Source organism: Hylobates moloch, unplaced genomic scaffold (genome assembly GCF_009828535.3).
Source record: "Hylobates moloch isolate HMO894 unplaced genomic scaffold, HMol_V3 SCAFFOLD_1, whole genome shotgun sequence".
In the NCBI taxonomy this organism is placed as follows: Eukaryota; Metazoa; Chordata; class Mammalia; order Primates; family Hylobatidae; genus Hylobates; species Hylobates moloch.
The window spans coordinates 176411395-176429165 of NW_026652276.1; the positions used below are offsets into that span (position 1 = coordinate 176411395).

At 35.3% G+C, this 17771-nt stretch overlaps 1 protein-coding gene across 3 annotated transcripts in view; it reads left to right on the forward strand.

Annotated features, from left to right (window-relative positions):
- Window positions 1-17771, forward strand: part of SEMA3A (semaphorin 3A) — a 423701-nt gene that overhangs the window by 206246 nt on the left and 199684 nt on the right. The gene's annotated exons all lie outside the window — the stretch shown is intronic.

Consider the following 17771-nt stretch of genomic DNA (forward strand, 5'->3'; position numbering starts at 1 on the left):
CCCAGCTGTACTCCCAATTTTCTTATAAAAACTAGAAATAAAACTTTGCTTATTTTAACGTATTTACTTAAGGGAACCAATAAGTGAATCATTATAATGAATATCTAAATAAAACTGATAATATTTCAAAAAAGGAAATAGCTTCCGCACCTTGAGTCAACATGCATCCTTCATTTAGTAAGCCAGGTAAGAAACTGGAACAGAAATAAAAGACAGTCTGTGCAGAAAGACCTTCAGTCTTCAATATAGCTTGGATTACTTAGGATTTAGTGTATCATCAGGTTAATTTATTTTTCTTTATTTTTATTTTTATTTTTTATTTTTTGAGATGAAGTCTTGCTCTGTTGCCCAGGCTGGAGTGCACTGGCACAATCTCAGCTCACTGCAACCTCAGCCTCCTGGGTTCAAGTGATTCTCCTACCTCAGCCTCCCAAGTAGCTGGGATTACTGGTTTGTGCCACCACACCCAGCTAATTTTTGTATTTTTAGTAGAGATGGAGTTTCACCATGTTGGCCAGGTTGGTCTCGAACTCCTGACCTCAGTTGATCCATCTGCCTTGGCCTCCCAAAGAGCTGGGATTACTGGCGTGAGCCTCCACATCCAGCCTCGTCAGGTTAATTTTAAAAAAAATACAAAATTTTCAAAAATAGAATTAATTCTATAGTCTACTAGATAAATGCCAATTGCCATTTGGAGTTCATTTCATGCAGCAATGGTAGAGGGAAGGAAGGTGAAAGAGAATGACCAGGAATAGAACAGCTAAGCAGGCCGGGCACGGTGGCTCATGCCTGTAATCCCAGCACTTTGGGAGGCTGAGGTGGGTGGATCACCTGAGGTCAGGAGTTTGAGACCAGCCTGACCAATATGGAGAAACCCTGTCTCTACTAAAAATACAAAATTAACCGGGCATGGTGGCACATGCCTGTAATCCCAGCTACTAGGGAGGCTGAGGCAGCAGAATCGCTTGAACCCGAGAGGCAGAGGTTGCGGTGAGCCGAGATTGAGCCATTGCACTCCAACCTGGGCAACAAGAGCGAAATTCGATCTCAAAAAAAAAAAAAAAAAAGAACAGTTAAGCAGAGATGCATTGACTAAACATACTAGATATGAAAGTTGCCAGAAGAGAGAAAACTCAAATATGTGAGTGTTTGTATGTTGTTGTTGTTGTTACAATTTGGTATAGGGTTCCGGGGTAACTCTGATTACTCTTGATGTTTGTCTTCATAATATTACACTCTTGCTTCAATACTTATTGTTCTCTTTCTTATCTAGAAAATGTTCTTTTAAAACTTTTAAATCAATTTCAAATGAACAAAGATTTATTAAGTATGATTGTGCAGCAATCATTGTAATAATTACTAGGAGTAGAAAGACACATAGGATTATCCTCTGTTCTCAAGACCTCACAACATAGTGCTGGAGAAAACACACCTCACAATGACAAAGCAAATTGGTCTGTCATTCAGATGTAAAACAAATGCTATAAAGTTCAGAGGTGTCAATGATTTGTTAATTATTCTATGATATGCTATTGAGTATGAGGACAATATGTTTTAGAGGGAGAGAAAATTAAGCTGAATCTATATAGATGAGAAAAGTTTTGCAAGAAAAAAATGGAGAATGGCTTTCTAGTAAAAGCACACTGTCTGGAGACTTGAGGCATTAATGTATACTGTGTATCTGAGAAACAGCAAATTAATTTAACCTCATATGGAATGGAGTGGCAGATAATAATGGGAGCCAATTTTGAAATTCCAAGTATGTCAGTGATCAATTACTCTGTATAATCTTTGATCGTTCTTCTAATAGGTGCTAATATAATAGTCAAGGTAGTGCAGTATTAATTATAGGATATGTATAGATAAGTATGATCTGCTCTGCACCAAAGAGCTTACGTTCAATGGGAAAGGTAGGCAAGTATGTCAAAACACACTTTATGGGGAAAATGTGTGATATATACCAATAAAGAACTGTGAGTGTTGAGAAAATTTGATATCACAGTGGGTCAAAAAATTAGGAAAGTATGTGAAAAGAAGTATTTGAAGTAGGAACCAAAGAACTGTTTGGCAGACATGGAGGGGTGGGAAAGAATGGAGAACATTCTCGAAGGAAGTAGAATGAATGAAAAGCAAAAGAGAAAGTGTCAACAGCATCTGATTAAATGTTCAGTATTTTACTTCGCCAAGACATTTGTAAGAAAATTGTATCAGATAAGTTCAGGTACTAATTGAATAATCATGGGCAAGTAACTTCTATGAGCAAACAAAGGATGTCACAAAAGAGGTAGTCAGTAATTGTCTGTTCCCTCTTTCACTTTAGTTTCCAAAGGAAATAATTAAATAATTTACAAAATTGCAATAATTATTATATTTAAATGATATATTTGGGTACATTAGCAAGGCACTAAGAACTACAGTTTAGTTGTAATCAGTATAGTAATTAACAGCTTGGTTTTAGGAATCAGAGAGATTTGAGCTCAAGTCTGACACTAATTTTCTGTGTGACCTTGGACAATATAACCCACTAAAACTTAAAATTTATTTGTAAGATAGGGATAATAATAAAAGATCTACCTGTTTTGGATTGTTGTGTAGATTACATGAGACTTGGACAGTGCCTGTTAAAAATGTGTGTGGATGAGACACACAGAGCACTCAGCAAAGGGCTTGGCATGGTAAAGGCTCAGTGAATATTATACATTGATAGAAAACGTAAGAATGACTCACAATATGAAGTATCAGGTCAAGTGATCAAAGTGCTGAATAGACAATAAGTGTTATAAAAAAGCAAAAGAGGCCTTATTTACAAAGGAATTAGATAAGAGCTGTGGATCGAAAGAACAAGACAAGTAAGATAACTCAAGAGTTGAGATAATGGTGTGGGCAATTAGGTAAATACACAAGCTATGTTTGGAGAGGAAAAGATAATTTGTTTGCTTTTTCCCTGCATTGTATTAACCATTCAGTTGAATGAATAATTTCATTCAGTGTGGCTACATTTGATGAATTACATAGTAATTGTTGTGTGTGACTTTCTATTATTCTCTTTGTCTTCTGAAAAGATTGATGAAGAGTGACTAAGCCAAGTTGTATACATTAGGAGAGAGTTGAAAGAGCAAGATGACAAGATATTCCAGTAGTTGCAGCTAACAATACAGTTGTTTAATACAATGTTATATCCAGAAGTTTATCATGACACTTAAAGGGATGGAAGTAAATCAAATCAGAAGAGTGGAATCCAGAGAAAAGAAAAGATGTTGTGAGGTGGAATTCGGGAAGAGAAACTTTCCTTAAAAATAAATCAGTTAATACTTTTGTTTCTTCTTACATCTTTCATTCATTTTAGAGGGGAAACAACTCCAACTTACAAAATTATTTATACTTTTGTAGAGGATATTTAATTGTTGGATAAAAATTACTAGGGTTTTTTTCTCAATATACTTTATAAAAAGTGAGCATAATAAATATCATGCATGGAACAAAACTTATAAAAAATAATTTATCATTATTTCTGAATAACATGTTCCCATCATTTCATTAAGTCTTATTTATTATTGAAGTTGTGCTCAGGAATATGTAGTTTCTCTTAGCCCAGGAAAACAGAGTGTTTTACCTTGTTTAACAATAATGGACAGAGGCTGTAGGTAAAGAACAGAGGTGATAACTTTATATTATAACCACATAGGAGAATGAATGCATGGCCTACTGAGGTAAACCAAATACAAGTAACCTATGTTTATGTTGGTTTATTATAATATGCCTTCTGATATTTGATAGATCAGAATAAACTTCATGAGCCATACCAGCTACATACAGTAAATGCTGTATCTTTTTCTCATTCTCTCTTCTGATATAACAGTTCTAAAGGCATTCCACTGGGTTATGGGTTTATTCTTTCAACTATTTTTACTTAAGTGATTCACGTAGACACATGAGCTTTATTTGAATGAACATGCTTCATCATGTCCTTTTTACTTTTTGAAGGCATTTTCTCAACATTTTCCCTAGGTGTTCCTAATAATAGAAGACTATTCCAAAAATACTGCCAAGAAACTTGACAGCACCACTAAAGTAGTCTAATTTTATGGCTCAGGGCTAGACATTGTTATGCAACAGTGGAAGAAGGCTTAAATGGTGATATTTTTCCAGTTTCCATAGTCAGTTATCTTCACTACTGAAATTGCATGTTGCACACCCTAAACTTTAGTGCATTCTATTAGGAAAAAATGACTAGACTGAATTGTTGGAAGTACTTACTTTTGTCAAAGTCATTGCTTCCACTTCACAAACTAACATTGTCAGAGTGACTTGGAAATGTGATTGAACAGGGAATGTCAGGAATTGCTCCCTTTCAGGTCCAAAAGTTGGATTAAATGCTTAAAAAATGTGTTTACATTCTTAAACACCACTCTTAAGTTTTAGATGTTAAACTATTCACTTGGTCTACAAATACTGATCCTTTAAACTATTATCCTTGGGATTTTTAAGCCACTGTTACAGACTCATAGGCATTAATCTGGCACCCTAGTGATATTCCATACCATCTTTCATAAATAAATATGCTCATACATCTTAGAAGATAATAAATAATTTCTGATAGGTTTTACATCAAACTCGTGGTATGTTTTCCATTAAATACAAGGAAAATGAGCCATTTGTGGGAGAAATCCCAATAGAAAACATATTTACACCCCTCTGATCTTCATTCCAGTCTGGATACTAATTTTTTGACTTGCTGGTCCTTTTCTTCAAAGTTCTTACTATTTATACTAATTGGGACCTTCACTTAAATTGCTTTGGCAATTTACAACATACCACAGAATAGCCTCATAATGTATGTTTTGTACCATGATTTCTGTCAACTGAAATGGGAGAACTGCATCCTAAATAGTTTATAAACCCCAGGAAACAAGATTATTGTTATTATTAAAAAGGGAAACCACTAAATAGACATAATTGTTCTTAAGGAAGATAAACATTGAACGTTTTAATTCAGAATTTGCATGTTTAGGCCATAGTATACTAACAATTTCCCATGCCAAATAAAGTGATAGGAGTGCTGTGAAAATTTAATGCTTGTTAGTGTTGGTGGATCACTGTGACCATAAATAAAAGGTGCTATAAAACTTCAGAGCATTCTTTTGTGGGGCAAGGAAGGTTCACAGAGTCTGCTCCTGTACCTACTTCCAGACATTTAGGATTCACGTACCTGGCTTTTAATAGTACATATCTACAACTAATGTACTATTTACCAGTTTGTTTTATTCAAAATAATGGATGTGATAACAGACAGAGAAAAAAAAAAGGTTGCTATAGGTTTCCAACCAAAACATTCATCAGTTGTCATTTAGATAACAAAAACCATTTGTCTGTTTCATACTCTACCTTCCAGACATCCAGATGACTCTGAAAGAAGGAAATGGAACTTGTTTACAAGAAAATTCCCCTTTCCAACCCTAGAACCAGTGTCTTAAATGATACAGACTACTGATTACTACTTGCTGTATACCTCCTGGTGGTGAACCCTACAAGGGAAGCTGACACTCAGGATGCCCCATGGGACTAGGTAACATAGTCAGGTGCCAGCTTGAGATCAGTCTTTCCTAATGTTCATACATACTGCATTTTGAAATAAGGTTAGCTTTAAAACAATTGTTTTTAATGTTAATTTAAAAATATAATTCCTATGTTTGTGTTACAGTAAATAATGGTGATGTTAAAAATAATATTAATAATTCCCATTTAATGGATATTCATTATTGGCCAGAAATGATTCTATGAATTTATGTAAACTATCCCACGTAATCATCATGGCAAACCCAGACAGTAGGCATTTTCTATCATTTTACAGATAAGGAAACCAAGTCTCAAAGTAGAACAAGCAGTAGTAAAAAAGCTAGAATCTCCATGTCTGTTGGACACCAAACCCCTTACTTACTTTTAATCACTGATCTGGCTGAAGAGATGTGATTCCGGACAGGTGGAAGAGACTCTCGTTCAAAGACTGCAAGAGTTCAATTACGCATACTCATTACAGTTAAAAAAAAAAAAAAAAAAAAAGATTAAAAAATTAACAGTCAAATCAGAGCCCTAAAAATTCTGGCCATAAATTACTGCTAGTAGATTTGAGATGCTAAACATTTTAGAGAATATTATGTTTCCAAGAATTTAACAAGAATTTTTTTTCTTTTCCTCACTGAAAACACAGAACAACACCTAAAATCTTCAGAAAAAGTGAAAGCTTTCTTCTAAGCGTATTGACTACATAAAGATGAACAATTAGAACTACAAGAATACTAATTATAATCTATATGTTCATTTATTCTATCTCTTTATTTAATACATGATTTGGATAAAAACTTTCATTGTTTTTCAGTTGAATTATAATGTATAGCTCTCCAGTAGTACATAATCATATACCATTACATAATTAAGTTTACTGAAATAACATAGTAAATAGTAACTGTTGCAAAAGTAAATAGTTCTAGCTTCTGATTTTTGTGGATGCATAAGTTGTTTCAGTATATAACCCATTATATTATAGACTTAATGAAAATTTTATGCAAAGCTGAAGTGAAACTCCTAAATGATTGCTGGTTGAGACTGAAATAAGGAAAAATGTCTATGCTTCACACATTTCACTATTTAAACCATAAGTTCCTTCCTTCAATCCAAATATTACTCCAGCATTGCTGGCAACTTGGACCTTCTTCGTGTAAAATTTCCAAAGTTTTTTCTTGTCCTGTACCACAGTGGTCCCCAACCTTTTTGGCACCAGGGACCCATTTCATGGAAGATAATATGTCCACAGACTGGGATTGGCTGGTGGGGGGGAACGGTTTTGGGATGATTCAAATACATTACATTTACTGTGCACTTTTTTTTTTAACTCACTTGCCGCTATAAAGCCTGCCACCAGATGCAGCTTATTTGTCACTTGCCACTCACTGATAGGGTTTCAATATGAGCCTGCAAGCAATTGATTTATTATGGTCTCTGTGCAGTCACACCTCAGTGCTAATGTTAATCTTTATTAGCAACTGCTCCCCAGCACTAGCATCACCGGCTCAGCTCCACCTCAGATCATCATGCATTAGATTCTCGTAAGAAGCATGCAACCTAGGTCCCTCACATGTGCAGTTCACAATAGGGTTCTCGCTCCTGTGAGAATCTAATGCCCCCGCTGATCTGACAGGAGGCAGAGCTCAGGCAGTAATGCTTGCCCTCCGGCTGCTCACTTCCTGCTGTGCGGCCCAGTTCTCAATCGGCCATGGGCTGGTACCCATCTGTGGCAGGGGGATTGGGAAGCCCTGCTCTACCACTTGGTGTATGGCAGTATGGGGTAGCTGAGTAGAAACCTTGAGTCGTGCTGGGTTTCTCCATTGTGTAGAAATGTATTCGGTTTCTAATCAAATACATCTTTCTAAAAAGTTAAACAACAATTTTTGTAAATTTTTTTTTTTTTTTTTTGAGACAGAGTTTCACTCTTATTGCCCAGGCTGGAGTGCAACGGCGCGATCTCGGCTCACTGCAACCTTCGCCTCCCGGGTTCAAGCGATTCTCCTGTCTCAGCTTCCTGAGTAGCTGAGATTAAAGGCATGCACCACCACGCCTGGCTAATTTTTTGTAACTTTTTAGTAGAGACAGGGTTTCACCATGTGGGCCAGGCTGGTCTTGAAATCCTGACCTCAGGTGATTCACCCACCTCGGCCTCCCAAAGTGCTGGGATTACAGACGTGAGCCACTGCGCCTGGCCAAAACTTTTCAAGATAATTCAGAGGGTTCAATAGAAGATTCTCACTATTTTTAATGATTAGGGAAGGATACTTTAAAAATGATATGACAAAAGACAGGCCCACAAGAGAGAAACTTGGAGCATACATAATAAGTAAAATATTAAGTAAAAACTATGCTTTTGCTTCAAAAAGTTATCGCTCCCTACTGTAATTTTCCTCTGAAAATATGGTTATAAAGTGTTGGCAGAAACAAAAACTTACCCTTTACCTTGTGGGCAGAAACACAAGATGATTTAGAATTCTGTCATTGAATGGATTAATATTTTCCCAAATCTTTCCCAGGTACATATCTCAGAAACAAAAATCTCAGGTTAAGTGACCTGTAATAAGTCAGGAAAAGAAATTAATGTTTTTTCTAGAACTTCAATATTTTCTTTTTTTTTTTTCTTTTTGAGACGGAGTCTCACTGTTTCACCCAGGCTGGAGTGCAGTGGCTCAATCTCGGCTCACTGCAAGCTCCGCCTCCCGGGTTCACGCCATTCTCCTGCCTCAGCCTCTCAGAGTAGCTGGGACTACAGGCGCCCGCCACCACGCCCGGCTAATTTTTTTTGTATTTTTAGTAGAGACGGGGTTTCACCGTGGTCTCGATCTCCTGACCTCGTGATCCGCCCGCCTCGGCCCCCCAAAGTGCTGGGATTACAAGCGTGAGCCATCGCGCCCGGCCGTCTTCACTATTTTCCAAAACAAAAATAAAACAATAGATGAACTGAGAGGTTGGTAAATCATAGTCTGTGGGCTAAATCCAGCCTGCTGCCTGTTTTCAGACAGCAGGCAAGCTAAGAAGAGTTTTTACACTTTTAAGTGACTGAAAGCAGGCTGGGTGCGGTGGCCCAAGCCTGTAATCCCAGCATTTTGGGAGGCCAAGGAGGGCGGATCACTAGGTCAGGAGATTGAGACCATCCTGGCTAACACAGTGAAACCCCGTCTCCACTAAAAAAAAAATACAAAAAATGAGCCGGGCGTGGTGGCGGATGCCTGTAGTCCCAACTACTTGGGAGGCTGAGGCAGGAGAATGGCGTGAACCCAGGAGGCAGAGCTTGACGTGAGCCTAGATAGCCCACCGCACTCTAGCCTGGGTGACAGAGCGAGACTCTGTCTCAAAATAGAAAAAAAGAAAAGAAAAAGTGGCTGAAAGCAAAATCAAAAGAAGAATATTTTGTAACATGAAAATTATATGAAATTCAATCTTCAGTTCCATAAATAAAGCTTCAAATTTTGTCAATAAAAGATGTAGGGCAATGTGTTCCCTCTTGTTTTATATATATATATATAATATATATATATATATGTGTGTGTGTATATACATATATATACACACAATATTTTCAATGTTGCCTCTTGACCTAGAGTGTCACAAATATTTATTATATATATGTGGCACATAGAGTGTGCATATGGCTAAGTAAATGACACTTGAAAATGACTGAGCTTTTCATTTTGCTCTTTTAGAGAGCAAAGGTCTATTTAATACTAATGACTAAAAACATAGAGATGTGTAAAATGAATATATTAGTTAACTCACAAATTACAGACAAATTCTGTTTCAAAACTTAAAAAGAATGTGGGATTTGAAAAAAGTAGAGTGAATTCTTGCTTTTGATTTTGAGGAAGTTTTCTTCTGCTACCACTTGAACATATAAGTTAATGGTTGTTTCTCTTTTTGACCCTTATTTGAAGCAGCCTGATATGGTTTGAATTGTTATTCTCATGACACAGCAAATGCAAAAGACGTAAAATAATTATGCTTCAATTTAAGCAGAATAAAATATAAGTTTTAGTAAAAAAAAGTTTAAAATATTTAGCATTAAAACAATTTGGTCCTCCCTTAATATGTTTTTTTTAATCAAAGCAGTTCAAGTATGAGAATTATAATTTCTTGATTAATATTTTTATATTTGCATAATTTTAGGTTTTACAAATCTTACATGAAAGTACAGCTAAGCTGTTTAAGATATTATTTATCGAAACTTACATGAAAAAACATTTGAATTGATACCAATGGCTATAGAAACTTAATTTGCATATTATTCTAAATTGAGACCTTTATGTTATTATTTTGAAATAGATTAATTTTTTAGTGATTTTTTTTTATTTGAAGGTAGAACACTTTCCAATCTTTGTCAGGGCAAAGTATTAATTCACATAGTTACAGGTAATTAACATATATAGAGAAGCTTCACCTATTTCTAAGTGTTGTTAAGTCCCTCTGATTTGAACACTGAAATTGCCAATGAAGAAGTGCAAATCTTTCTCCACTCTCCAACCCAAAGAGGGAAATACAATTTATTGTTTTCATTAATCTAACTGCACAAAGCAACCTTCCTACTTTGTATGATGTCATATTTTAACACTGGTTCATCACAACATGAAACTTAAATGTATGTTCATTTTGTTTAAAATATTATGTTGCTTCAGAAATAAGCAGTATGTGTTAATTTTGTACTCTAATTGAAATAACTATTCAGGGGATTAGAGCACCATTCTTTATAATTCAGTGTGATAGTGTATTCCATCACCAGCAGCTCAATTTCTTTCTTTCACCATCTGTTCTTTCCTTCTTTTCTCTCTGCCAAAAATCGATAGAACTCAATGAGCAAAATTGAGCTGTTCCATAACCCAACCATATTGGGATTATTTTGTTCATAATACATTGACCTAGTTCTTACACAGTCCAGTTTAATTAGGTAAGCCCTCTGTTTATAAAAATGCACGTTTACTAAACTGTAAACATTAAATGAGTGTTATAAAAGCAGCCAAAATGTTATTGTTTCAACAGTCAAGATTTTAAGATGGCAACACTTGGCAAACATAAAGCCACACACTGTCTATTTCCAACTTGGAAATCCCTTTATGCAGCAAGAGCTTTTCATGAGGATCAATTGTACAAATCCAATAATTAAAATTTTAAATGCAAGAAAAATCTGAAAACATTCTCAGAGATTTTAATATATAATTATCTAAATAAAACAAGTTAATTACTTTATTCAAAACACCCTAAAATAATTTTCAGTTGTTTTATTCCATTTGAAAACTCTTTCCATATAGTTTTATGCACACATATAAAATTTATCTCATACGATTTTTACAAATATAAATATAGCAAATAACAGATAAAATTTGCAATAGCATTTTCTAAATAAACCAAATAGTTAAAGTATTTGCTACAGTGTAGAGTTATTAGCATAAATAGCACCACTGAAAAAGACTCATCTCATTTACGAAGTCACTGCCATGTGGAATCAAGCACCTTGAGAAATTGCAGTAGCTGCACATCATATACATTTTAATTTTGTGTATTACAAAAGTAACTTTTACTTTCTAAATGAAATGTTAAGGCTTTTATAAATAAAAATATGGGAAAAATATAAAGCAATGCATGTTTAAAATTTTTTATCATTAGAAGATAATGAGTCATTGTAACTGAGAGCGCCAGGCTGTGTTCATCTTCCATAACTTACATCAGGACTGTACTAACAAAGCTATTTTCACCTGAAGTATCATTCATCTTTGCAAACTGAAAACTGAAATTGCAGTGTGCTTGGTGACACTTAATGTTTGTCATTTCTTTTCATTTTTCTTATTAAAATTTTTACTTTTCCTGCTAGAATTCTCAGTTGATGAGGGCATGCTGTTGTTAAATATAGACTAGAAGAGGAGCTTTGGGTTTTAATATTTGTTAAGTATGAAGCTATTTAATGAGGAGAGTAATATCCTTTCTGCTAAAAAACCTTGAAGATTTATGCAAAGGAATTGTTACCAGTTATGGTCATTTGTAACAAATAGTGTCTTATTTTTTAAATTGACTTTATCATGTGCCTTAATAAGCTAATCTCATTGCAATTCGTAATTGCATTATTTAATCTTACTTCCAAACAAAGCATCATTCTTTTTGTGATTGATTAATTGTAGACCATCTATGGTGATCTAACAACAAAGAAATGGTATTTTGTTTTTTAAAGCCAAGAAGAAACTTCTGGAAAAATTATTCCATCTTAATATTATGTATCTAAGTTTCAATATCTGAACAATAGAAATGATATATTATTATATATAATAATAATTATATATAATAATATTATATGTAAGTATTAGATAATAATTTATATGGAAATACAGTGAACTTATTGTAATTAATTTAAAAATCCTTCACTACTACTTATATATTGCTTCAGTAAACAAAACTTATAGTGAAGAGCATTTATTTAAATACATAAATGATTATCTACAATATTCAAATTTTACAATAGTATGTCATATTACATTAGACATCTTATAAGCCAATATATTTTATTAATTATGAAATTTTAACTTAGGCTTTCACTCTTGAATACTTGTGGCAGAGATAGGTTTATGGCCCATTCATTTTTGGTTTTTAAAACATTTGATCATATTTCATTATTTTCATAAATAATAAAGAAACTCTTTTTTTGGGAAATGTTTTTATTAAATAGAAATATAATTTACAATAGACGTTATTTTCATCAGAATGATTAATATATTTGGGGACAATATAGAATTTGAAACATTTTATATGCATTAAAATCACCTGGTGAGATTGTTAAAAAATAAAATACTGGCTCCTGACCTCAATTCAGGATCAATTACATTAGCCTCAACATTTTTTAAGCTTGTCAGGTGACATTAATGTATGTTCACTGTTCTAGTATTATATAATTCAATACAAACTTGAACCCTCAAGAACATAAAGTTATATATTAGAGACAAGTAGAAAAGAAATTTAAACTATTATCTGATAAATTTAGATAATGAAGATAATTGTAAAAGTTTACATTAAAATATTAATGCAAATGTAAAAACCTCATATGTTCTGAACTGGTAGGTATTATGTGAGGTGTCAATTAGTTCTCATCAGATTCTGAAATAATATGCCTCTCTAGTAATCATCTAATTTGCTTATAAAATGGCATAAATTGATTAAAATCAAGTATAATTTTCATAACTAGATAGCATCATTTATTTCTCTCTAGGTTGAATAAACATGCTATTTTAATTTGGAAAATACATCGATTTCTGCTGCCAGTTATATTTGTAGAAATTATCTTCCTTTTAGTAATTCTGTGTATATTTGTAATATTACTGCTATTTTTATTTAATGAAACAACCAACAGTACAGAAACCTAGCTGTTTTTCATGTAAAGAGACCTATATACATTTATCTTTTGGCAAATCCAAAATATTAAAGTGTTAGAAGTTAAAACAATAGAAAATAAATTGTTATCTCAGCATGTGGGCTGCAAACAGAACAAAAGAGTTTATAAATGCATCATAAATTAAACAAGTTTAAAGAGGGAGACTATACCCATTAATTTAGTTTGATTTTTGCAGAAATCATGAGAATATAGGAAATAACAACCCAAGAGGCACATTATTTTGTCTTGCTACCTCTTTGTTTATTTTTCATTGTGCTTTTTCAGAAGCAGTGTTTTGTAATTGAGTATCAGCCTGAAACATGGAATTCCAGAGTATTATTTCACTTGCGTATAAATTATCTTTTACCTTAAAATATGATGCCTTATTTCTTCATAGGTAATACCTCACTTACTGAGTGAGATATGGTTTTATAATCTATAGAATGAAAATAGTAAATATGATTAAACAAAACAGAGGAACTCTAAACACTAATTTCTTCTAATAACTTAATTGGTTTTATCTATGATCCACTTCGATACTGCCATTCATTTTTAGCTTTAAAAGATGGACATGATCATGAATCCTTTACAAAATCAAGCTATTACATCAAATTAGTCTCAATATTATGGCTCTTGTTTCTTACATTTGTATTTTAGAGGGGATATTATGCTAACTTTTATCCTATTCTCTTGGAGTGACATTAAGCTGAACTAGAAAAATGAAGAAATTGGGAATTCTCAAACTGTGTATCTGTCTAACATAGAAAAGCCTGTACCAGATAATTATAATTTTCCTCTGTCTTATTCTATTAACACCACTTACCAATTCTTCTGCACTCTACCCCACCTCATAGTTTCTGCTTTTTGTGACGTTTATTGTCATGAGTTCTTACAATCATCTCTCTATGTGTCTGGATGTTTGCCATACTCAACTCTCTGTATCTCTATTATTCAAACTCCCTAAGAGATTTAATTTAATCTTTTCAGATAGGATTCAACAACAAAATGTTCCTACTACTGAAAAGAGTTCTGATACCAGGCCATGTCAGAGGTATATAGAATAGAGACTGTGGCTTAGCCAGAGATAGCTAATCCTTTAAGTTGTGGTTGCATGATATAAAACATGGCCAGGAACTACTGTTTCTATTATTCAGAGGAAGGCTGTGGCTGTGATATATAGTAAGAATTTGTATGACTTCAAGCTTTATTCAACTGCCACCTACACATATCAACCACATGCCCCGAAGGCAGCTTGAGAACCACATGTGACCTTTCTAGAGTTCAATCCTGAAATCCTCATTAGGTCCCTTCTATTTATTTTTTCCTCTACAATGATTCCTCTTCATCTTCTGGATAAATGTATATTTTTGCCATGTCCTACAAGATGTACTATATTTTGGGGATATGCCTATCTTTTTATTATTACATAATTCTGGTCTGTCATTTGCATGTGTGATCAAGCAAATCTGAACTGTTTTTGCAGTATTCGTTCATTCATTCAGCAAGTATTCAACATTCACTATATGATAGACACTTTTCTAGCAAGATAGGCACAAATTTATATAGAATACATTGTCCATTATTAATTCAACATTGCTGCTACCCACCTCATCTTCTTTTTTTTTTGAGACCAGGCAGGAGTGCAGTGGTGCAATCTCGGCTCACTGCAGCCTCTGCCCTCCGAGTTCAAGTGATTCTCCTGCCTCAGCCTCCCGAGTAGCTGGGATTACAGGCGCCTGCCACCACACCCAGCTAATTTTTTTTTTTCTATTTTTAGTAGAGATGGGGTTTCACCATCTTGGCCAGGCCGATCGTGAACTCCTGACCTCATGATCCACCCACCTCGGCCTCCCAAAGGGCTGGGATTACAGGCGTGAGCCACCTGCCCACCCTGCAATTTTTTTTTTTTTGACGGAGTTTTGCTCTTGTTGCCCAGGCTGGAGTGAGATGGCACAATCTCAGCTCACTGCAACCTCCACCTGCTGGGTTCAAGCAGTTCTCCTGCCTTAGGCTCCTAAGTAGCTGGGATTAGAGGCATACACCACCACGCCTGGCTAATTTTGTATTTTTAGTAGAGACGGGGTTTCACCATGTTGGCCAGGATGGTCTCAATCTCTTGGCCTCCTGATCCGCCTGCCTCAGCTTCCCAAAGTGCTGGGATTACAGGCGTGAGCCACTGCACCCGGCCTTTTTTTTTTTTTTTTTTAAACAGGGTCCCACTCTGTCACCCAGGCTGGAGTGCAGCAATGCAATCACTGCTAACATTATAGCCTGGACTTCCTGGGCCCAAGTGATCCTCCCACCTCAGCCTCCCCAGAAGCTGAGACTACAGGAGTTCACCACCATACCCAGCTAATATTTATTTTACTTTTTCAACAGAGAGTGTCTCCGTATGTTGTCCAATCTGGTTTCAAACTACTATGCTCAGGTGATACTCCTGCCTTGACCTCCCAAAGTGCTGGGATTGTAGGCATGAACCACCTCACCTGGCTCTATCTCATCTTTCTTATCTTACTGCTTCACACCCTCCACATTTTATATTTTCACATATTAGATATACTCATGTTTAGTGTAAATACAAGCTGAATTGTAAGTTGACAAGGATCTTATTAAGAAGGTATTGGTAGGCCGGGAGCGGTGGCTCACTCCTGTAATTCCAGCACTTTGGGAGGCAGAGGTGGGCAGATCACTTGAGGTCAGGAGTTCCAGACCAGGTCCATCAACATGGTGAAACCCTGTCTCTACTAAAAATACAAAAATTAGCCGGTATGTTGGCCCACACCTGTAATCTCAGCTACTCGGGAGGCTGAGTCAGGAGACTCACTTGTACCTAGGAGGCAGAGGTTGCAGTGAGGCGAGATCGTGCCACTGCACTGCAGCCTGGGTGACAGTGAGACTCCGTCTCAAAAAAAGAAGGTACTGGTATATATAACCAGCTATGCTACAAGTGAACTCATGTGCCCACCGTATGTAATTTTTTTTTCACTAGAACAGAAAAAAATTTTCTCTTCCAACATATTAAGTACTCAATAAATCCTTGCTTTTTAACTCATTGGCATCAGGTGTTACCTAAATGCCCCATATAATTACATCGTTATAATGATTTTTAATTTAGCTATTTCTAAAAATATATATTGTTGCCCAAATTTCTTTCAAAATATTAGTCTACTTTTAAAAGAGGATGAGAGGAGCAGCATTTCTTGATGAGATGTTGATGAGTTCTTGTCACAGCAGAGAGATTTTATTTATTTATTTATTTATTTATTTATTTTGAGACGAGGACTCACTCTGACACCCAGGCCGGAGTGCAATGGCGCAATCACGGCTCACTCAACCTCCAACTCCCAGGCTCAAGCTGCTCTGCCACTTCAGCCTCCCAAGTAGCTGAGACTACAGGCACGTGCCACTATGCCTGGCTAATTTTTGTATTTTTTGTAGTGACGGAGTTTTGCCATGTTGCTCAGGATTGTCTTGAACGCCTGAGCTCAAGGGATCCAACCACTTGGACCTCCCAAAATGCTGGGTTTACAGTACTTTGAAATTTTTCTAAGGTAGCGCTAGAGCATATTCTAAAATACACGTGTTAATAATTTTCCTTGGTGAGCTCTTTATATGATTATATTAAAATGCAGATTCTTTTCACCTGGGACTAATACATTGGTAATAAGGAATGTGTTGAGTTAATAACTATTTTCTGATTCACTGTTTCAGGGTATATAGACAGTGGGGTACAACAGACAAGAGTATTCTTAAGCCAAGCTGTCCATGTTCTGTTCTCAAGTGATTTACTACATGCAAATTATACATAACATACATTTTCTCACTGTAAACTGGAAATAATAATAATATCTACCTCATAGGGTATTGCTAGGACTAAATGTGTTTATATGGGTCTGCGTGGCCTGTATAAACATTCCGTAAGTCAAAGCAGTTGTTGCTGTTATCAGAGTATTGTCATCACAAATACACAAGATTATCCAAATATACAATCTTATCCAATGGGATAACCTTATCCCATTATCATCCAGGGAATGATAAAGAAACATGATAAAGAAATGTTTACTCAGCCACTGAGTAGTATTTAACTACAACTCTACTTTTTCATAATTATATAAAAAATTTTGGAGACTAAAAATATCAAATTTATTCCAAAATTTGTATTAGAAACATCTTTCTATTTTAGTAACAATTTAGGATAAGTCATGGCAATGCATTTAGTGATAAATTAGTAGAGTTACAGAAAATGGTTCCCGAGATTTATTCAAGTATTTTAAAAATAATTATCTACCTTTGGTTTTATGACGAAACATATATGGTAAAAATAGTACTGTGTGGCTGGGTGCGGTGGCCCACGTCTGTAATCCCAGAACTTTCAGAGGCCGAGGTGGGCGGATCACCTGAGTTCGGGAGTTCGAGACCAGCCTGACCAACATGGAGAAACCCTGTCTCTACTAAAAATACAAAATTAGCTGGGTGTGGTGGCACATGCCTGTAATCCCAGCTACTCGGGAGGCTGAGGCAGGAGAATTACTTGAACCCAGGTGGCGGAGGTTGCGGTGAGCAGAGATTGATCCATTGCACTCCAGCCTGGGCAGCAAGAGCAAAACTCCGTCTTAAAAAAAAAAAAAAAATAGTACTGTGTGAAATCAATTGCCATTTTCTCATGTGAATGTGATTTTTCTGAAAAGCCTAAATATTGGCCAATGGAAAAAAAATGATTTAATTGGAAGGGGATCAAGAATTTACATATAAGATTTCTCCCAAATATTGGTCAACCTGAATTCATAAAATGTAGAGATATAGAAAAAATATTTATTTATACCAT